This window comes from Petaurus breviceps, unplaced genomic scaffold (assembly GCF_028583685.1).
Source record: "Petaurus breviceps papuanus isolate PSGF00001 unplaced genomic scaffold, PetGlider_PUasm1.0 76, whole genome shotgun sequence".
Taxonomy (NCBI): Eukaryota; Metazoa; Chordata; class Mammalia; order Diprotodontia; family Petauridae; genus Petaurus; species Petaurus breviceps.
Genome location: NW_027186473.1, coordinates 48,260,273 through 48,277,731, shown reverse-complemented (window position 1 = coordinate 48,277,731; position 17,459 = coordinate 48,260,273). Strand labels below are relative to the sequence as shown.

Sequence of the window (17,459 nt, the reverse complement as noted above, 5' to 3'; positions counted from 1 at the left end):
GAAATATACAGGAATGCCGAGGATTTATGTGGGTTTATTTTATATCCTTCAACTTTGCCAAATTAATTTATTATCTCAAGTAGTTTTTTACTTGATTCTCTAGGATTCTCTAAGTATATCATCATATCATCTGCAAAGAGCGATAGCTTGGTCTCTTCTTTGCCTAATTTGATTTCTTTTTCTTCTCTAATATTTCTGGTACCAGATTGAATAAGAGGGGTGAGAGTAGACATCCTTGTTTCACCCCTGATCTTATTGGAAATGCTTCTAGCTTCTCCCCATTATATGTAATACTTGCTGATGGCTTTAAATAGATGCTCCCTGTTATTTTCAGAAAGGCTCCATTTATTCCTATACTTTCTAATGTTCTTAATAAGAATGGATATTGTATTTTGTCAAAAGCCTTTTCTGCATCTATTGAGATAATCATGTGTTTTCTGCTATTTTATTGTTGATATATAATTAATTATACTGATGGTTTTCCTAATATTAGACCATCCTTGCATTCCTGGAATAAATCCTACCTGATCAAAGTATATTATTCTTGTGATAAGTTGCTCTAGTCTTTTTGCTAATATTTTATTTAAAATTTTTGCATCTATATTCATCAGGGAAATTGGTCTATAATTTTCTTTCTCTGTTTTATCTCTTCCTGATTTAGGTATCAGTACCATATTTGTGTCATAAAAAGAATTTGGTAGGACTCCTTCACTAATTTTCCCAAATAGTTTGTAGAGTATTGGAATCAATTGTTCTTTAAATGTTTGATAAAATTCACTAGTAAATCCATCTGGCCCTGGAGATTTTTTCCCAGGGAGGTCACTGATGACTTGTTCCATTTCTTTTTCTTAGATGGGGTTTTATGTATACTTTTTAAAAAGAATGTTTTTTAAATTTGACATGGTAGCACCAAAATTGTAGTATTTGTATTCTCTTCTGTATTTTTTTGTTTTTCTGTATATTTTGGAAAGTTTTATTGGTGTCTTTTTTTGCATGTCAGTTATTATCTTCTAACCTATTTTCTCCCTGCCCTCCAAATAGAAACCCTCCCTTATAACAGCTGTGCATAGCGAAGAGAAACAAATCAACTCATTGACTGTTTCTAAAAATGCATGTCTCTTTATTCCTCTCTACTAGTAGTGTTAAACACAAATAGAAGTGGATCCCCATAGGCTTTATTTTGATTAGAAAATCACAAATTAATATCCTCTATGTTTCATTTATATTTATTTCTTTAAGTATTCCCGATTATATTTTAATCTGGCTCCAGCTACATTGCAAGTTTGACACCTCTGTTCTAGACCACCATCTGTCTTCCACAATTTAGGAGGTATATTTCATCTGTCTTTCAAAATCTTGATTTGACTTTTGCTTTGGGCACAATATTAAGATCTTATTTTTGTATTGTTTTTATATTATTTTCCTTCACTTTTTTGTAGTGGTTACTGCATAATTTCTTAATTCTGACCATTACAGTCTATATCAGTACATACAAGTCTATCCATTTTCTAAATCTGCATATTAATTTTTGTGTAAGAAAATTCCATTACATTCATAATCTAAAATTTGTTCAGCCATTCTCTGATTGATAGAGAGGCACCTCTTTTCAGTTCTTTACCACAACAGAAAGTACTTCTATAAAAATGCTTTTACATATAAATCCCTTTCTTCTTTATTTCTATCGGGTATATACCTACCATTTTTGTTGGGTCAAAAAGTATAAATATTTTAGTGCCTTGTGGAGTGTAGTTACAAATTGTTTTCCAGAGTGGTTTGAACTAATTCATAGCTCCACCAGCAGTACATTGTTAGCCTTTTAAATATTTTTTTTTTTTACAAAACCTTAAACAGTTGCAATCTCTCTCTCTCAATTTTCCAACCTATTGGAGTGAATTGGAACCTTGGGTTTGTTTTAATTTACATTTCTATTGTTACTGATTTTTGATCATTTTTTTTTCTATTTTTTCATCTATACCCTTTCTTTTTTTGTTACTGATTTTGACTTTTGCCATATTCATTGCTTGACTATGCACATAGAGCTGACTATGAAATAACTGTTATGTATGTAATTACCGTGTTTCCCCAATAATAAGACACTGTCTTATTAATTTTTTTGGACAGAAAAACACCAGAGGGCTTATTTTAATGAACATTGACAGCAATTTTAATAAACAGGTAAATGTGAACAAAAAAATGTACCAGCAAGCAAATCACTGGGGAAGAACAGGATGACGCACTCACTGCTGCAGCTCTGATTGGATGCAGCTCGGAGCGCGGCATGCGTTTCACCCGGGGGGGGAGGGCGGTGCATACAGAGGGTACCGTAATGTAGCGTGTAGCGCAGGGGATCACCTTCACTACAGTAGCAATCTCAATAGGGCTTATTTTCGGGGGATGGTTTATTTTAGAGGAATCTTACACAGTAAGGGGAGGGCTTATTTTCGGGATAGGTCTTATTATCGGGGAACATGGTAGGAATTTTCTGTCACAATATAGTAAAATTCTTTTTCTTTTTTTTTTGGTGAGGTGGTGGTAGTGGTTTCCCATTCTTGATGTATTGAGTACTTTTTTACTCTTAAAGAAAATAATTGTGGTAAATAGACATAAGGCTTCTGAGTAGTCTATAAGCCATTGGTTACTTTCATTTCTTAATCTTAAACCCTCTTTCCCAAGAGTTAACACCATCCTCCCCCATATCTATTTTTGCATTGAAATGAATTGAATATCAAAATTTATGTTGACTTAATTTTGAAGAACTTGTCAGATTCTTCATAGACTTTCTCAACTTCACCCTCTGTAACTGAGGTTAACTCATAAACTGCAATTACCTTCATGGTGGTCTTTTTGCTTATGTTTGTCATGAACACTAAAAGGCACGGTGACTAAGTGTACGGTGAAATGACTTTATTTTTTATTGCCCTTGATTGCATGATGAAATCAAGTCTTTTACACAGTTCCTTTGAGTCATGCTTCTATTTAGCTACATTTTTATGTCTTCCTGTTTCATTTACACCAAGACTGTCAATAAGAGTGTGGTTCAATCTCATCATTCATGTGTAAGCTTGGTTGTTGGTCCTTGGACAAATATCACTCATTAAGAAAACCACCAATTAATTGATGTTTATAGATGACCTAAGAACTGTATTATTTTAGCATTTTCTCCTGTCATATTCTAACATGAAATGAGTCTAGAAAGATAGATTGGAGCCATATTTGGTCTTAAATGCCACACAGGGAAGTTTGTGTTTTATTTTAAAAGCAGTAGGGAGCTGTTGAAACCCCTTGAGCAGAAGAGTGACATGTTCAGACTTTTGCTTTAAGTATATTTATTTGGCTTTTGTATTCAGAGTGCACTAAAATGTGAAGAACTGGAGGCAGAGAGACAAAAAAAAATTTTGCTATTGCAATATTTTTTTTAAAGCAATTGGGATTAAGTAACTTGCCTAAGGTTACACTGCCAGTTTTTTTTGTGTGTGTGGGTGTTAAGTATCTGAGGCTGGAACCTATCCCAGGTCCTCCCGACTCTGGGGCCGGTGCTCTTACTCAATGTGCCATCTAGCCGCTCCGCTATTGCAATATTTTAAGAGAGGGCTTTTGAAGGTCTAGACTGGACATAGATGTGAAATGATATGGAGACAGAATCAACTAAACTTGGCAACTAATTGAAGTTGGAGTTGAGGGAGAATGAAGAGTTGAGGATGACTCTGATGGATCTAATGTCAGGTTTTTTTTTTTTGGAGGGCAGTTGGAGTTAAGTGAGTTACCCAAGGTCACACAGCTAGTGTGTGTGTGTGTGTGTGTGTGTTTGAAGTGTCTGAGGCCGGATCCGAATTCAGGTCCTCCTGACTCTAGGGCCGGTGCTCTATTCACTGTGCCACCTAGCCGCCCCTCTAATGTCAGTTTTAACAGAAATAGGGAGCTTAGAGTTTTTTTTTTTTCTTTTGGAGGGCAATTTGGGTTAGGTGGCTTGCCCAAGGTTACATGGCTAGTTTTTTGTGTGGGTGTCAAGCTCAGGTCCTCCTGACTCTGGGGCTGGCTAGCCACCCCCTGGAAATGTAAAGTTTGAGATGTCTTTGGGATAACCAGGTGTAATGGGAATGGGAATTTGAAGATCTTCCCTGTCCCTTAATAGACCTGGGGGGAGTTTGAAGATCCCTCCCTGCTTTGAAAGTAAACTCTGCCCCCTAATAAGCTGAATATAATCACATAGAGCCTGTGATTGAGGGAATTTGCTAAAGGGTACATCAGAGCCCACAGAAAGCTTCCCTACTATGAAGATAAACTGTGCCCCCCCCCCCCATAGGAGTGAAGGTAGTCACATGGAGCCTGTGCTGGGAGGAGTTTGCTGAAGGGTGCAGCAGAGCCCACAGTAAGCTGGTGTTCAGAGCTCTGGGGGAGAGAGGACACTCATTAAGGAGATAGAGAGGTTTGTGAGTAAATATTGATCTTGTATTGGTTTGTGGGAAGGCTGAAGGATGCTGTGGCTCTCAGTGTTATTTATTATGGCCTCTGAATATCTTTGGCACTATGATGGAATCGGCTTACTGGTTTTGTGATTCAGTTTTCTGGTGTCTAAAAATGCTTCAGTTCTGTTCTCTACCTGGAGAATCTGGTATATTTTGCGATCAAACATCATGTGATACTTATAGTCACCGTCTTTATCGTGATCATGAGCACTGTAAATAATGCCTTGGTGCTACACCAGGTGATAGAGATGGGTCAGAACTCAAGAGAGAAAAGTTGGCTGGTTAGGTAGATTTGAGAGTCATTTGTATAAAGATAATAATTAAAACCTAGTGCATCTGATGAGATCACATAGAGAAAGTATATAGAAAAAAGAGGACCCAGGTCACAATCCTGGGATAATCTGAATATAGAGTAATGGATCAGTATTATATGTAATAACACAGCAAAGGAAAATAAAAAAAAAAGTCAGTTAAGTGGGAAAATCAGAAAAGAACAATATCATGAAAACCCATAGAGAAGAGAGTGTCCAAAAAGAAGTAGATTGTTTCTATTGTCAAATGTTGCAAAGAAATTAAAAAGAGGAGAGACTGAAAAATAATCATTGGATTCAGAATTATAATTATTGAATTAGAAGCATTTTGGATTGTTGCCTAATACTCCCCACCTTTGCACCTGGCCTTGTCTCACATTTTTATCTTGAACTTAAACACCAAAAAAGGGGGCATGACACGCATAGCAGTACACAAAAAGAAAATTCTGTATGAAACTGTAAATCTCCATTTCTTACAACTTACTTTTTTTTTAAAAAAGCATATAATAATAGGGAGTGAAAATGGCAGATTAGAGGCAACCACCTAGCTGAACTCTAACAACATTCCTCTCTAAACAACTTTAAGATAATGCCTCAAATCAAATTTTGGAGTGGCAAAACCAGCAAAAGGTTAAAGTGAGACACTTTTCCAGCCCAAGAAAACCTAAGAGGTTGGGAGGAAAAGTCTCTGAAACTTAGGGTGGAGGCTTGTCTAGACCCACACATGCAGCAGTGGCAGCAGCAATAGCAGTTTTAGGAATTCTCAGCCCAGCGATGGTAAGGTACAGCTGGTCAGAAAGAAATTACAGGATACCTTTTGGTGGTGCTGGGGATAGCTAGCACTGATTGGCATCTCTTTGGCAATATGCAGTTCTGGGTCATAGTTCCAGGGCAGAGAGGACTTTTGGGGGTCATTCATAAGGGAGCAGAGGCCTTGGTCATAGTCCAAAACAAAAAAGAGTGTTATTAGCGCTTATGGCTACAGTGGAGCAACAACCCTTCTTGGGTAAAGACCTCTCCCAGGATCACACCACTATCAAAGCACCAAAAACTTTCAGGCCCCCAGAATTAGCTCTGGAAAAAGCAGCACAAAGCTTGGGACAGTGCCTCCCTCTTCCCAGGTGAGCAGAGCCCAACTTTAACATAAAGTTCAAAGACAAGAAATAGACTGGAAAAATGAACAAACAACTACAACAAAGAATCTGACTATAAAAAGACATAAACTCAGAAGTAGTAAACAACCACCAAAAAAAGCCTCAAAGAAAAATGATAATTGGATGCAAATCCAACAAGAATTCCTGGAAGAGGGTTTTTTTTTTGGGGGGGGGGCGGTTAAGAGTTGACTGGTAGGAAAAAATTAGGAAAAGAAGTGAGTGATGAAAAAAAAGACTGAAACAAATACCTTAAAAAATTAAATTAGAAAAAAAAAACCCCAGAATTAGCCAAATGGTAAAAGAAGCAAAAAAATACATTGAAAGGAAGAACTCATTAAAAAGCAAAATAGGTCAAATGGAAAACGAGCATAAAAATTCAGTGAAGGAAATAACTTCTTAAAAAACAAATTGGCCAAATGGATAAAGAATTACAAAATGTCAATGAAGAAAATAACTTTTTTTTGTAAATATATATAGTGAATGCTCTATTCCATAACAAATCAGAGCAAAGCATTCACAGTAGATCAAGTTGCAGCATTCACAATGTTACAACTTATCACAGAAAATCACAATATAGTATTCTCAACAGCTTATCATTAAAATGGCCACATAGTTTTCACCAAAGTGGTCACATTATTTAGAATAAAGAACAATCATCTGAAAGTACAGTAGTCAAAGTCTTCCACTCATGGGGCACACTAAATTAACTCAATCAGTAACTTATTCAGCAATCAATTACTAAGTATCATTAATCACTAAGTACAGTCATTAGAGAATACACAAACCCTCCACCCCTAGTTCACTAGTAAACTACAATTTCATCATTACTCAGTACCTAGGGAGAGGTCTTTTCATCTTGACTTGGGGCTGGTTCTCAGATTCCCTGAATCCCCTTCCATGGTCCCAGATTCTACCTGGATTCACCAGACTGTCACCTGGGTTTAATGGCAGACAGATCCCAGTTCCTTGTCCACCTCTCTGGGTAGGTCCTGCTCCACACTGAAGTTCACAGGGTCCAGTCCATCTCAAATCCTTCACAATTTCTGCTCCTGGGAATTCAAGGCTCAGCCAAGCCACAAACAAAGTCCCTGCATCCCAGTCATGCTTCCTCAGTCATCTTCAGCTTGTTCAAAAACCAGAGTCACCTTATCCAGCCTGGGGGGAGGGGCCTCCTGGGCTCCTGTAATGCCATGCACAGAAGCTTTCCAGAAGAACTGCTACTGTGAACAGCTTTTGTAAGGTTCTGATTACTCAATATAGTGATCACACTATTCCATAACAAAAGCAAAACATCCATGGAAAATCAAGGTACAGTATTCACAGTATTACAACTTATCACAGAAAATCACAATGTAATATTCCCAACATAGTCTCAAAGTAAAATAGTCACTCTTAAGTTAACTCAATTACTCACTTATCAGTAGTCTCAAAGTACAATAGTCAAAGTCTTCCACTCAAGGGGCAAAGTCTTGATTAACTCAATTAGTCACTTATCAGTAATGTCTCAAAGTACAATCAGTCACTTATTCAGCAAAGTCTTACTAAGTATCATACACAAAACCCTCCACCCCTTAGGTCACTAGTAAACTATAATTCCATAATTGCTCAGTACCCAAGGAGAGGTCTTTTCATCTTGACTTGGGGCCTGTTCTCACATTCCCTGGATACCCTTCCATGGTCCCAGATTCTACCTGGATTCACCAGACTGTCACCTGGGTTCAATGGCAGACAGCTCCCGGTTCCTTGACCAGCTCTCTGGGTAGATTCTGGCATTCACAGGGTCTGGTCCATATCAGCTCCTTTACCATTTCTGCTCCAGGGAATTCAAGGCTCAACCAAGCTGCAAGCAAACAAAGTCTCAGCATCCCAGTCATGTTTCAGTCCCCTGGTGTATCAGCAAGCACCCCAAGCGTGCTCAGGGTGGCTGCCCATACAGGTTCTTGGATCTGCTTTGTTAAAGGAAAGCAACTCAAAATGGGTTAACAAGCTTACTTTAATCAGTCAAATATGTATCATTTACCTAGTTCAGGGGAAAAAGGTCAGCACCCTGAACTTCAGAGTATACAGACAGAATTGTCAAGACAGAGAAACAGATCAAGTAGACAGGTTTCCAAACTATCCAACCATTACATCCATACCAAATCAACATCTGGGTTTTTCAAAGCTGGGGGGCTCTTAACAACGGCTTCTCAGAGTCTCATCTGATCAAATCACAGAACACTTCTCAAAGCGAGCCCCAAAGCAAAACCTCACATCAGGGATTATATAGCCTTCTCCTGGGTCAGAGAATGTAACCACCCTCTTGACCCACTGCCCAATCACACAGCATCAAGGTGTGGGCATTCCTGAAAACCAAGCCTCCTGCCACAGGCTCCATGTGACCACATTCAGCCTATTAGGAGGCAGAGTATATTTTCAAATCAAGGAAGGCTCTCAGAGTCTCTTAAGCCTATCAAAGGGCCTAAGGGCAGGGAAGATCTCTAAATTTTCATTTCCATTACATTTGGCCCCAAGATCTTTCATGCCCATAGCATAGTCAATTTACTTTTGAATTAGCACTAAACATCTCTTAGGTCACATTTTCAAGATACAGAACTAAAGTTACCTAAGTGGCCACTGGGCCTTAAACAAACACAAAGTACATTGCATTATCACCTCAATTCAAAACAAGAGTCCAAATAAAGTTCTCTTGGGTGGAGGGGGGTGTCCTTCCCCTCACACAGCTCCAGCCCCTGCTTCCAAGTACAGAGAGGGGGCTGGGCAACAAAACCAACAAGGTGGGATCCTTGGAGGTCCAAGGCACTTCATCCCACCTACCAGTCACAAGTCCATCCTCCCCCTGGGTCCCAAACTGTGGGATGCAGCAAGGAAACACATTCAGTGCCCCTGCTTTGCTGCTCAGTTTTTATCTTTTCCTGTGGCTGAATTCCGAACTCCTGGGTTCCTTCTCCTCCCGCAGGCAGCAGCCGCTCCTGGCTTCTGCCCAGGTCCCGATGCAGGCAGCTCACCATTCCTGCTCTCAGCTCAGCAAAGTCAGCATGCAGGCCATTCTTCTCTCCTGGTCCATGGGTTCCTGGCTCCTGGGCTCTGGGGCTCTGGGATCCGGAGCTCCGGGCTCCTGGTTCCAGTTCCTGGCTCTGGCCTCCTGGCTCTGGGCTCTGCGCTCCTGGGATCCTGTTCAGAAGAAGCTCCACCACCACCACAAGTTCTCAGGACTCAGTTCTCCATTCTCTCTTCTGTAGCTGCTCTGCCACCAGATCTCGGTCTCAAGGAAATTCTGACTGTGCTTCTCTGGGGCTTTTCTTATATACACAGCATTAGCTACTTCTTTTGGCCAGCCCCTTCCTGTTATATCAGTAACAGGAAACAGGAGTTCATACCTTCTGTTTCCCTAACAGAGGCTTGATCAGTTACTAAGTGCTAAGTACCTGCTACTTTTGCCAACACAAAAGGGATCTTCCAATTCAAAATTACATTACCATTACAGGTTCTGGGCTCCTGGGTTCCTGTTCAGAAGAAATTCTGGCTCAGTTCTCTATTCTTTCTTCTGTACCTGCTCTGCTACCAGATTCTTGTCTGAAGAAAATTCTCAGAAAATAACATCTTAAAAATTACAGTTGTGTCAAGTGAAAGCTAATGACTACATGAGACATTAAGAAACAATAAAACAAAGTCGAATGAAACAAAAAGAAGAAAATGTGAAATCTCTCCTCGGAAAAATAACTGACCTGGAAAATAGATTGAGGAGAGATAATTTAAGAATTATTAGACTACCTGAAAACCATGATTAAAGAAAGAGCCTAAACATCATATTTCAAGACATTATCAAGGAAAACTTCCCTGATATCTTAAATCTATAGGGTAAAATAGAAATGGAAATAATCTACCAGCCACCTCCTGAGATTCCAAAATGAAAACTCCTAAGAATATTATAGCCAAATTCCAAAGCTTCCTGGTCAAAGAGAAAATACTTCAAGAATCCAGAAAGAAACAACTCTAGTGTTATGGAGTCACAGTTAGGATCATACAAGATTTAGCGGCTTCCCTGTTAAAGTTATAGAGGGCTTGGAATATGATATTCAAGAAGGCAGAGCTAGAATTACAACCATGAATCTACTGAGCAAAACTGAGGATAATCCTTCAGGGGAGAAATGTCCATTTAATGAAATAGAGGGCTTTAAAACATTCCTAATGAAAAGACTGAAGCTGAGTAAAAATATGATATTCAACCATAAGACCCAAGAAAAGCATAAAAAGGTAAACATGAAAGAGTAATCATAAGGGACTCAATAAACTGTTTACTTTCCTATATGGGAAGATGATACATGTAACTCGTAACACCTTCATTATTATTAGGACAGTTAGAAGGAGTCTACATAGACTTGTGTGTAAGTTGGTTGTGTTGGAGTTATCTCAAAAAAAAAAATGAAGGGTGATAGAGAAGGCTGTACTAGGAGAAGGGAGAAATTTTTCTCACATAAAAGAGACTTGCCCTCATTTCTCAAATATATAGAGTTCTGAATCAGATTTATAAAAATAAGAGCTATTCCCCAGTTGATAAAATGGTCAAAGGATATGAATAGGCAATTTTCAGAAGAAATCAAAGTTATCTATGTTTATGAAAAAGACTCTTATTCACTATTGATTAGAGAAATGCAAATTAAAACAACTCTGAGGTACCATCTCATACCTTTCAGAAATGACAAATGCTGGAGGGGATGAGGTAAAAATAGGTAAACTAATGACCTGCTGGTGGAGTAGGAAATTGTTCCAACAATTGTTCCAACAATTCTGGAGAATAATTTGGAACTATGCTAAAAGGCTATAGAACTGTCCCTACCCTTTAATCCAGCAATTCTACTACTATATCTTTATCACAAAGTTAAAAAAAAAAAAAAAGAAAAAGGACCTATATGTACAAAAATACTTATAGAAGCTCTTTTTTTTTTTTTGGTGATGGCAAAGAATTGGAAATTCTTTGTGAACTGATGCTCACAAATTGAGGAATAGCTGAGCAAGTTGTGGTGATAGAATCCTATTATACTGTGGAAAATAACAATGGTGGGGGCAGTGTTTCAGAAAAGCAGTGAAGACCTATGTGAACTGATTTAAAGTGAAGTGACAAGAACCAGATTATTGTGCAAGGTAATAGCTATATTGTAGTGATGATCAGATTTGAAAGATGTAAATACTCCAATCAGTACAATGATCCAAGATAGTTCCAAAGAAATAATGATGAAAAAATTTTATCTACTTTCAGAGAGAGAACTGATGAATTCTAAGTGAAAATCAAAGTATAATTTTCTTTATTTTTCTTGCTTTTTTGGAAATATGGCTAATATGGAAATCTGTTTTGCATGATTTCATGTGTATAATTGATGTATTGTTTGCCTTCTCAGTGAGTTGGGGGAGGGAGTGGGAAGGAGGGAGAAAATTTGGGACTCAAATTTTTTTAAAAAAGAATGCTAAAAATAAATAGTAAGTTGGAATGTTTTTTAAATGCATATAATAAATTTTGATGTTACTTTAACAGTTATAGTATTTATATCTATGCTTCCTTCTGAACTTCTCTCTGTTCTCTTAAAAAAAATTAATGTTTCACTGGTCCTCTTTTTCTTTATCATCCCTTATTCACTTTAGCCCACTACCCCAAGGCTCCCCCAAATTGAAAACTAAGAAACGAAGAAAAAAGAAAGAATGGAAGGAACTCTTGAGACAGATATAGTCAGTTAAAACAAATCTATACAGTGACCATGACAGAAATGAATGCTTTATTTTGCATTTTGTGTCTATCACTTCTTTGTCAGGAGGTAACATGCTTAATCAAAGGTCTGCAGGATATATATATATATATATACGTGTGTGTGTGCCCATATGTGTATGCAAGGTTTATCATGTGGTTGGTCATTGCTTTAATTAGTTGTTTTTCTTTACAGTGTAGCAGTACTTGTATAAACTATTCTCTTGGTTCTGCTTATTTCACTTTGCATCAATATTTACTTGTAGAATTCTTTGAGATTGTGTCTTTCATTATTTCTTATAGCATAAAAATATTCCATTACATATACCACAGTTAGTTCAACTATTACCAACTGTCTAAGAGGCAATCTAAGGTATCCCATCACAGGCTCCATATGATTATATTCAGCCTATTAAGGTGTAGAATTTATCTTCAAAACAGGGGAGATCTTCCTATTAGGGGGCAGAGTATATTTTCAAAGCAGAGAAGGTCTTCACATTTACCTTAGCCTTATTAAGGGGCAGGGAAGATCTTCAAATTCCCATTCCCATTACACCCTCTTGATAGATACCCACTTCCCTTCTAGTTTTTTGCTACCACAAAAAGTGTTGTTTTAAATGTTTTACTTCCAAAGGACTTTCTCCTCTCTTTTCGGTTTAACAAGTCATTGTTTTGCTTTAATAGATTGTACTTTGCTCATCAGTAAAATGAGTGAGTTAGACTAGATTATATCCAAGGTCCTTTCAAACTCACAATCCCACTATCTTCCTAAAATGCCAGAGTATGCCATAGGGAACTGAAATGCAGGAATTATTCCAGAACAAGAATCTTTTATATCTTTTTGTGTGTCATGGATCCTTTCTCAGAATGTTTTTAAAATGAATAAAAGGATATACATAGGTTTACAGAGGGAATCAATTATATTGAAGTATAGTTAACAAACTTTTTTGTTAAATTCAGGGACTCCTGTTCTTGAAGGTGACTTCTCAGACACATCACCCTCGAATAGGAATGACCACCAGGGACATGTATTCAGTGCTTTGCTTTCAGATTTGCAATGTGTTTTGCATGGATTCTTCTTTGACTCTCAAAGTAATGCTGTAAAGTATATTTCTCTCTACCTGTCTGTGCTAAGTGATGGTGATAGAATTATAGGCATTAAAAATAGGCTCTACCCTCAAGAGGCTTACTGTTGAATGGAAGAAGATAATCCTTAAGAGGCGGCTGAGATTCAGAGGATGAGAATGTGGTAAGGAAAGGGAAGAGAACAATCATTTATATAGCACCTACTATGTGCCAGGCACTATGCTAAATGCTTCACAAATATTGTCTCATTTGATCCTCAAGGCACAAGAGAGGTTAAGTGACTTGCCCAAGGTCACACAGCTAGTTTTTTTTTTTTTTTTTTTGGTGTGTGTGTGTGTCTGAGTGTCTGAGGCCGGATCCGAACCCAGGTTCTCCTGACTCTAGAGCCAGTGAGTGCCTTATTTACTGCGCCACCAAGCCGCCCCTAAATCCAGATTTTCTTTACTGCAGTTTTGGTATCTTACTTTGCTCACTGACTCACTGCTTCTTGAAATAATGGAAACTGATATCAATATTAGAAAAAAGTGTTTTTTTTTTTTCAGATTAAATTCAAACAAAATACACAGAATGTTTAATGAAAGTAGTAAGTCAAAAATCGTGTGACTACTTGTGTTGTTATCTAGAGGGGGTATTTTACGTACCCTGATACACACATATGTGTGTACATGCATGCAGAACATTGGCAAGAAGCTTCCAGTTGCTTAGCTTCTGGGTCATTGTGGGGGGAGTCACTTGACTTAGTCAAGAAGTAAGTTTGAGGCAATGTTCAAACCAAATTTTCTGATTCCAAGTCTAGAGCCTTCTCCATCTTTATGCCTCTGTGCTTCTTAAAGCAATGAAAACTGATACCAGTATTAGAAAAAAAAAGTTTTTTTTTCAAATGAAGTGTGCTTCAGAGTTGTTTCAATAAGACAAATAAAGCAAATTATCACATGAGTACCTGTCATGTGGTTTTTATCCCAAGGAGGGACTATGACTGATTGGATTAGCACCTTTTACTCACTTAGCTTTCAGGTTAGTGGAGGAAATGGACACAAAAATGAAATCAAGGACTTTGATAATAATGGAGAAATCATCTAGTGCAAACTTCTTTAAACCATAGAAACCTTGTACCTGAAAATCACATGTCTAGGGCACATATGTAAGTAAAGGAACAGTAGGTAGGAAAACACAGTTTTTTGGCATGAAAGATGTTGTGTTCTGAAAAGATGAGCATTTTTCAGCAGTTAACACTACCATGTACTTACAGAATGACTAAATTTAGTGTTTTGGATGTAGTTCTTTGAGAATGATATCAGATATTCAAGCAAAGAATTATTCTATAAAATTAAACATCTTACAGTCCTAGCATATGCAGAATTTTTATTTGTTTATCCTGTATATAGGTGTATCTGTTATTTGCTGCAGCAAATATACATATATATTCATATGTGTGTATATATGTACACAGATAAAGCAGATTTCTGCTAAACCGCTTTTTTTCCCTATTGACTTTTTTTTTTTAAAGCAATTGTGGTTAAGTAACTTGCTCAAGGTTACACAGCCAAGTTATTTCTAGGTGTGGTGCTAAGTATCTGGGCCCGGATTCGGATTCGATCCCAAAATCCTGACTCTGGGGCCTGTGTTCTTACTCACTGAGCCACCTGGCCGCACCTAAGCAATTGGCGTTAAGTAACTAGCTCAAGGTTACACGGCCAGGTGTTTCTGGGTAGGTGCTAAGTGTCTGAGCTCGGATTCGATCCCAGGACATCCCGACTCTGGGGCCAGTGCTCTTACTGTGCTACCTGGATGCCCCACCCTATTGACTCTTTTTATCAAATGCTTTATTAACTTCTAGTTTACATCATTCATTTCCATAAGATTTTGAGTTTCAAATTTTCTCTCCATTTTTCCCCTACACACCACCCCAAAATAGCTATCCCACTGGATATCCCCTCCTCCAATCTGCTCTCTTCATATCTTCTCCCAAACCCCTTCCAACTTTCCAATAGGGCGCGGTGGATCTTTTTGCCCCAGTGCCTGTGTATCTTATTTCCCAGTTACATGTAAAATACTATTAATAATAGTGTATATAAATATATATATATATGTACATATATATTTTTTGAGCACTTGATTTTAAAACTCTGAATTCCAGATTCATTCCCTTCCTCCCTTGTCACCCACCCTTACTGGGAAGATAAGCAGTTCAGTATAGGTTGTGTATGTGTAGCTATGCAAAACATTTCCATAGTGGATATATTATAAAAGACTGACTATATTTCCCTCCCTCCTATCCCACCTCCCACTTGTTCTGTTCTCTACTTTAATCCTTTCCCTTTTCAAAAGTGGGTGCTTCCAACTTCCCTCCCTCCCAGCCTGCCCTCCCTTCCATCATTTCCCCTTTCATCCCCTTCCCCCCTATTCCCCTGTACATTGAGATACCCTATTTACTCTGTATGTCATTTCCTCCCTAAGCCAAATTCAATGAGAATAAGATTGACCCATTCCCTTTTGCCTTCCTGTTCTTCCCCTCCATTGTAACCATTTTCCCTTGCTTCTTCTATATGGGATAGTTTACCCCATTCTGTCTCTCCCCATCTCCTCTCATTATATTCCTCTCTCACCTCTTAATTTCACCTTTAAGTATCATCCCTTCCTATTAAAATTGGTCCTGTGCCCTCTATCTATGTATAACTGTATACATATACGCATATTCACATATGTGTTCATACACCCATATATCCTCCTATATAGACATATATTTATGTGTATATGTATATGTGTATATATACATACATGCATATATATACATATACATATATATACATACACATACACACATTTCTATTCCCTTCAACTATTCATACTGCGAAAAGTTTCATCATTTACAATTATCTTTTTTCCATGTAGGGATGTAAATAGTTCAACTTTGATAAGTTCCTTATGATTTCCCACTGAATACCCTCTCCCCCAATCTGCTCTCTCCTATATTCTCCCCCAATCCCCTTCCAACTTTCCAGTAGGGCAAGATAGATATCCATACCCCAGTGCCTGTATATCTTATTTCCCAGTGCATGTAAAAAAAAAAAGGCATGTAAATAGTTCAACTTTGATAAGTTCCTTATGATTTCTTTGCCCTGTTTACCTTCTCATGCTTCTCTTGCTTCTTGTATTTGAATGTCATATTTTCTATTGAACTCTGGTTTTTTCATCAAGAATGCTTGAAAGTCCTCTATTCCTTTGAATTACCATATTTTCCCCTGAAACATTATACACAGTTTTGCTGGGTAGATGATTCTTAATTTTAATCCTAGCTCCTTTGACCTCCAGAATATTATATTCCAAGCCCTTCGATCCCTTAATATAGAAGCTGCTAGATCTTGTGTTATCCTGATTGTGTTTCTACAATATTTAAATTGTTGCTTCCTGGCTGCTTGTCATATTTTCTCCTTGATCTGGGAATTCCGGAACCTGGCTATAACATTCCTAGGAGTTTTCTTTTTGGGATCTTTTTCAGGAGGTGATCGGTGGATTCTTTCAACCTCTGTTTTGCCCTCTGGTTCTAAAACATCAGGGCAATTTTCCTTGAGAATTTCTTGAAGATGATTTCTAGGTTCTTTTTTTGATCGTGGCTTTCAGGTAGTCCAATAATTTTTAAATTATCTCTCCTGGATCTATTTTCCAGGTCGGTGGTTTTTCCAATGAGATATTTCACATTGCCTTCTATTTTCTCATTTGTTTGGATCTATTTAATAGTATTCTGATTTCTTATAAAGTCACTAGCTTCCCTTTGCTCCAGTCGAATTCTCAAGGAATAATTTTCTTCAGTGAGCTTTTGAGATTCTTTTTCCATTTGGAAAATTCGACTTTTCAAGGTATTCTCCTCATTGCCTTTTTGGGCATCTTTTGCCATTTGAGTTAGTCTATTTTTTAAGGTGGTATTTTCTTCAGTCAGGTTGTTGACTCTCATTTCATAATTTTCTTGTATCGTTCTCATTTCTCTTCCTAATTTTCCCTCCACTTCTCTTATTTGGTTTTCAAAATCCTTCTTAAGGTCCTCTATGGCCTGTAACTAGCTTGTATTTTTCTTAAAGGGTTTTGGTACACAAGTTCTGACTTCATTGTCTTCCTCTTGTTCCATGCTTTCCTCCTTTTTGTCCCCAAAATGGGAGTGTAAAGTTGGGTTGCTCTGTTTGCTTTGCTTCCCTCGTTTGCTCATGTTGCTACTCAATTACTTGTCTTTTGGGCTTTTTTCCACAGTAGGACTCTGCTACCAGACAGGGGAGCTTCGTCCACTGAATGAATCCAGGATGAATCCAGGGGTCTCCCCCTCAGAGTTAGCCTTGGCATCACCCTGGCCCCAGTCAGATACGTGGACCACCTGATCCTGGAGCCTCTGCGAGTCTCTAACTAGAGAACGCTCTAACTGCTGGGGAAGACACAGACGCATCCCACCTGGCTTCAGCTGCTTCTCTTGCCAGCTCATCCCAGTGCCCTCTTCCCCTTGATTCAGTCATCATCTAAAAAACTGTGGTACTCCTCAAGCAATGTGGCTTGTGGTTTCTGGAAAATGCAGGCCACTCCCACCCTCCACTCTCTATAGTCAGATGAAAGAGATAAGCACACTGATGGGCAAACAGGCAGGCAAGTGGGCAAATAGATGGGGAAACAGGCAGGCAGGTGGGCAAACAGGTGGGGAAACAGGCAGGCAGGTGGGCAA

At 38.3% G+C, this 17,459-nt stretch overlaps 1 protein-coding gene across 3 annotated transcripts in view; it reads left to right on the top strand.

Moving 5' to 3' along the window:
* Positions 1 to 17,459, top strand: part of ANAPC10 (anaphase promoting complex subunit 10) — a 137,269-nt gene that overhangs the window by 63,447 nt on the left and 56,363 nt on the right. The gene's annotated exons all lie outside the window — the stretch shown is intronic.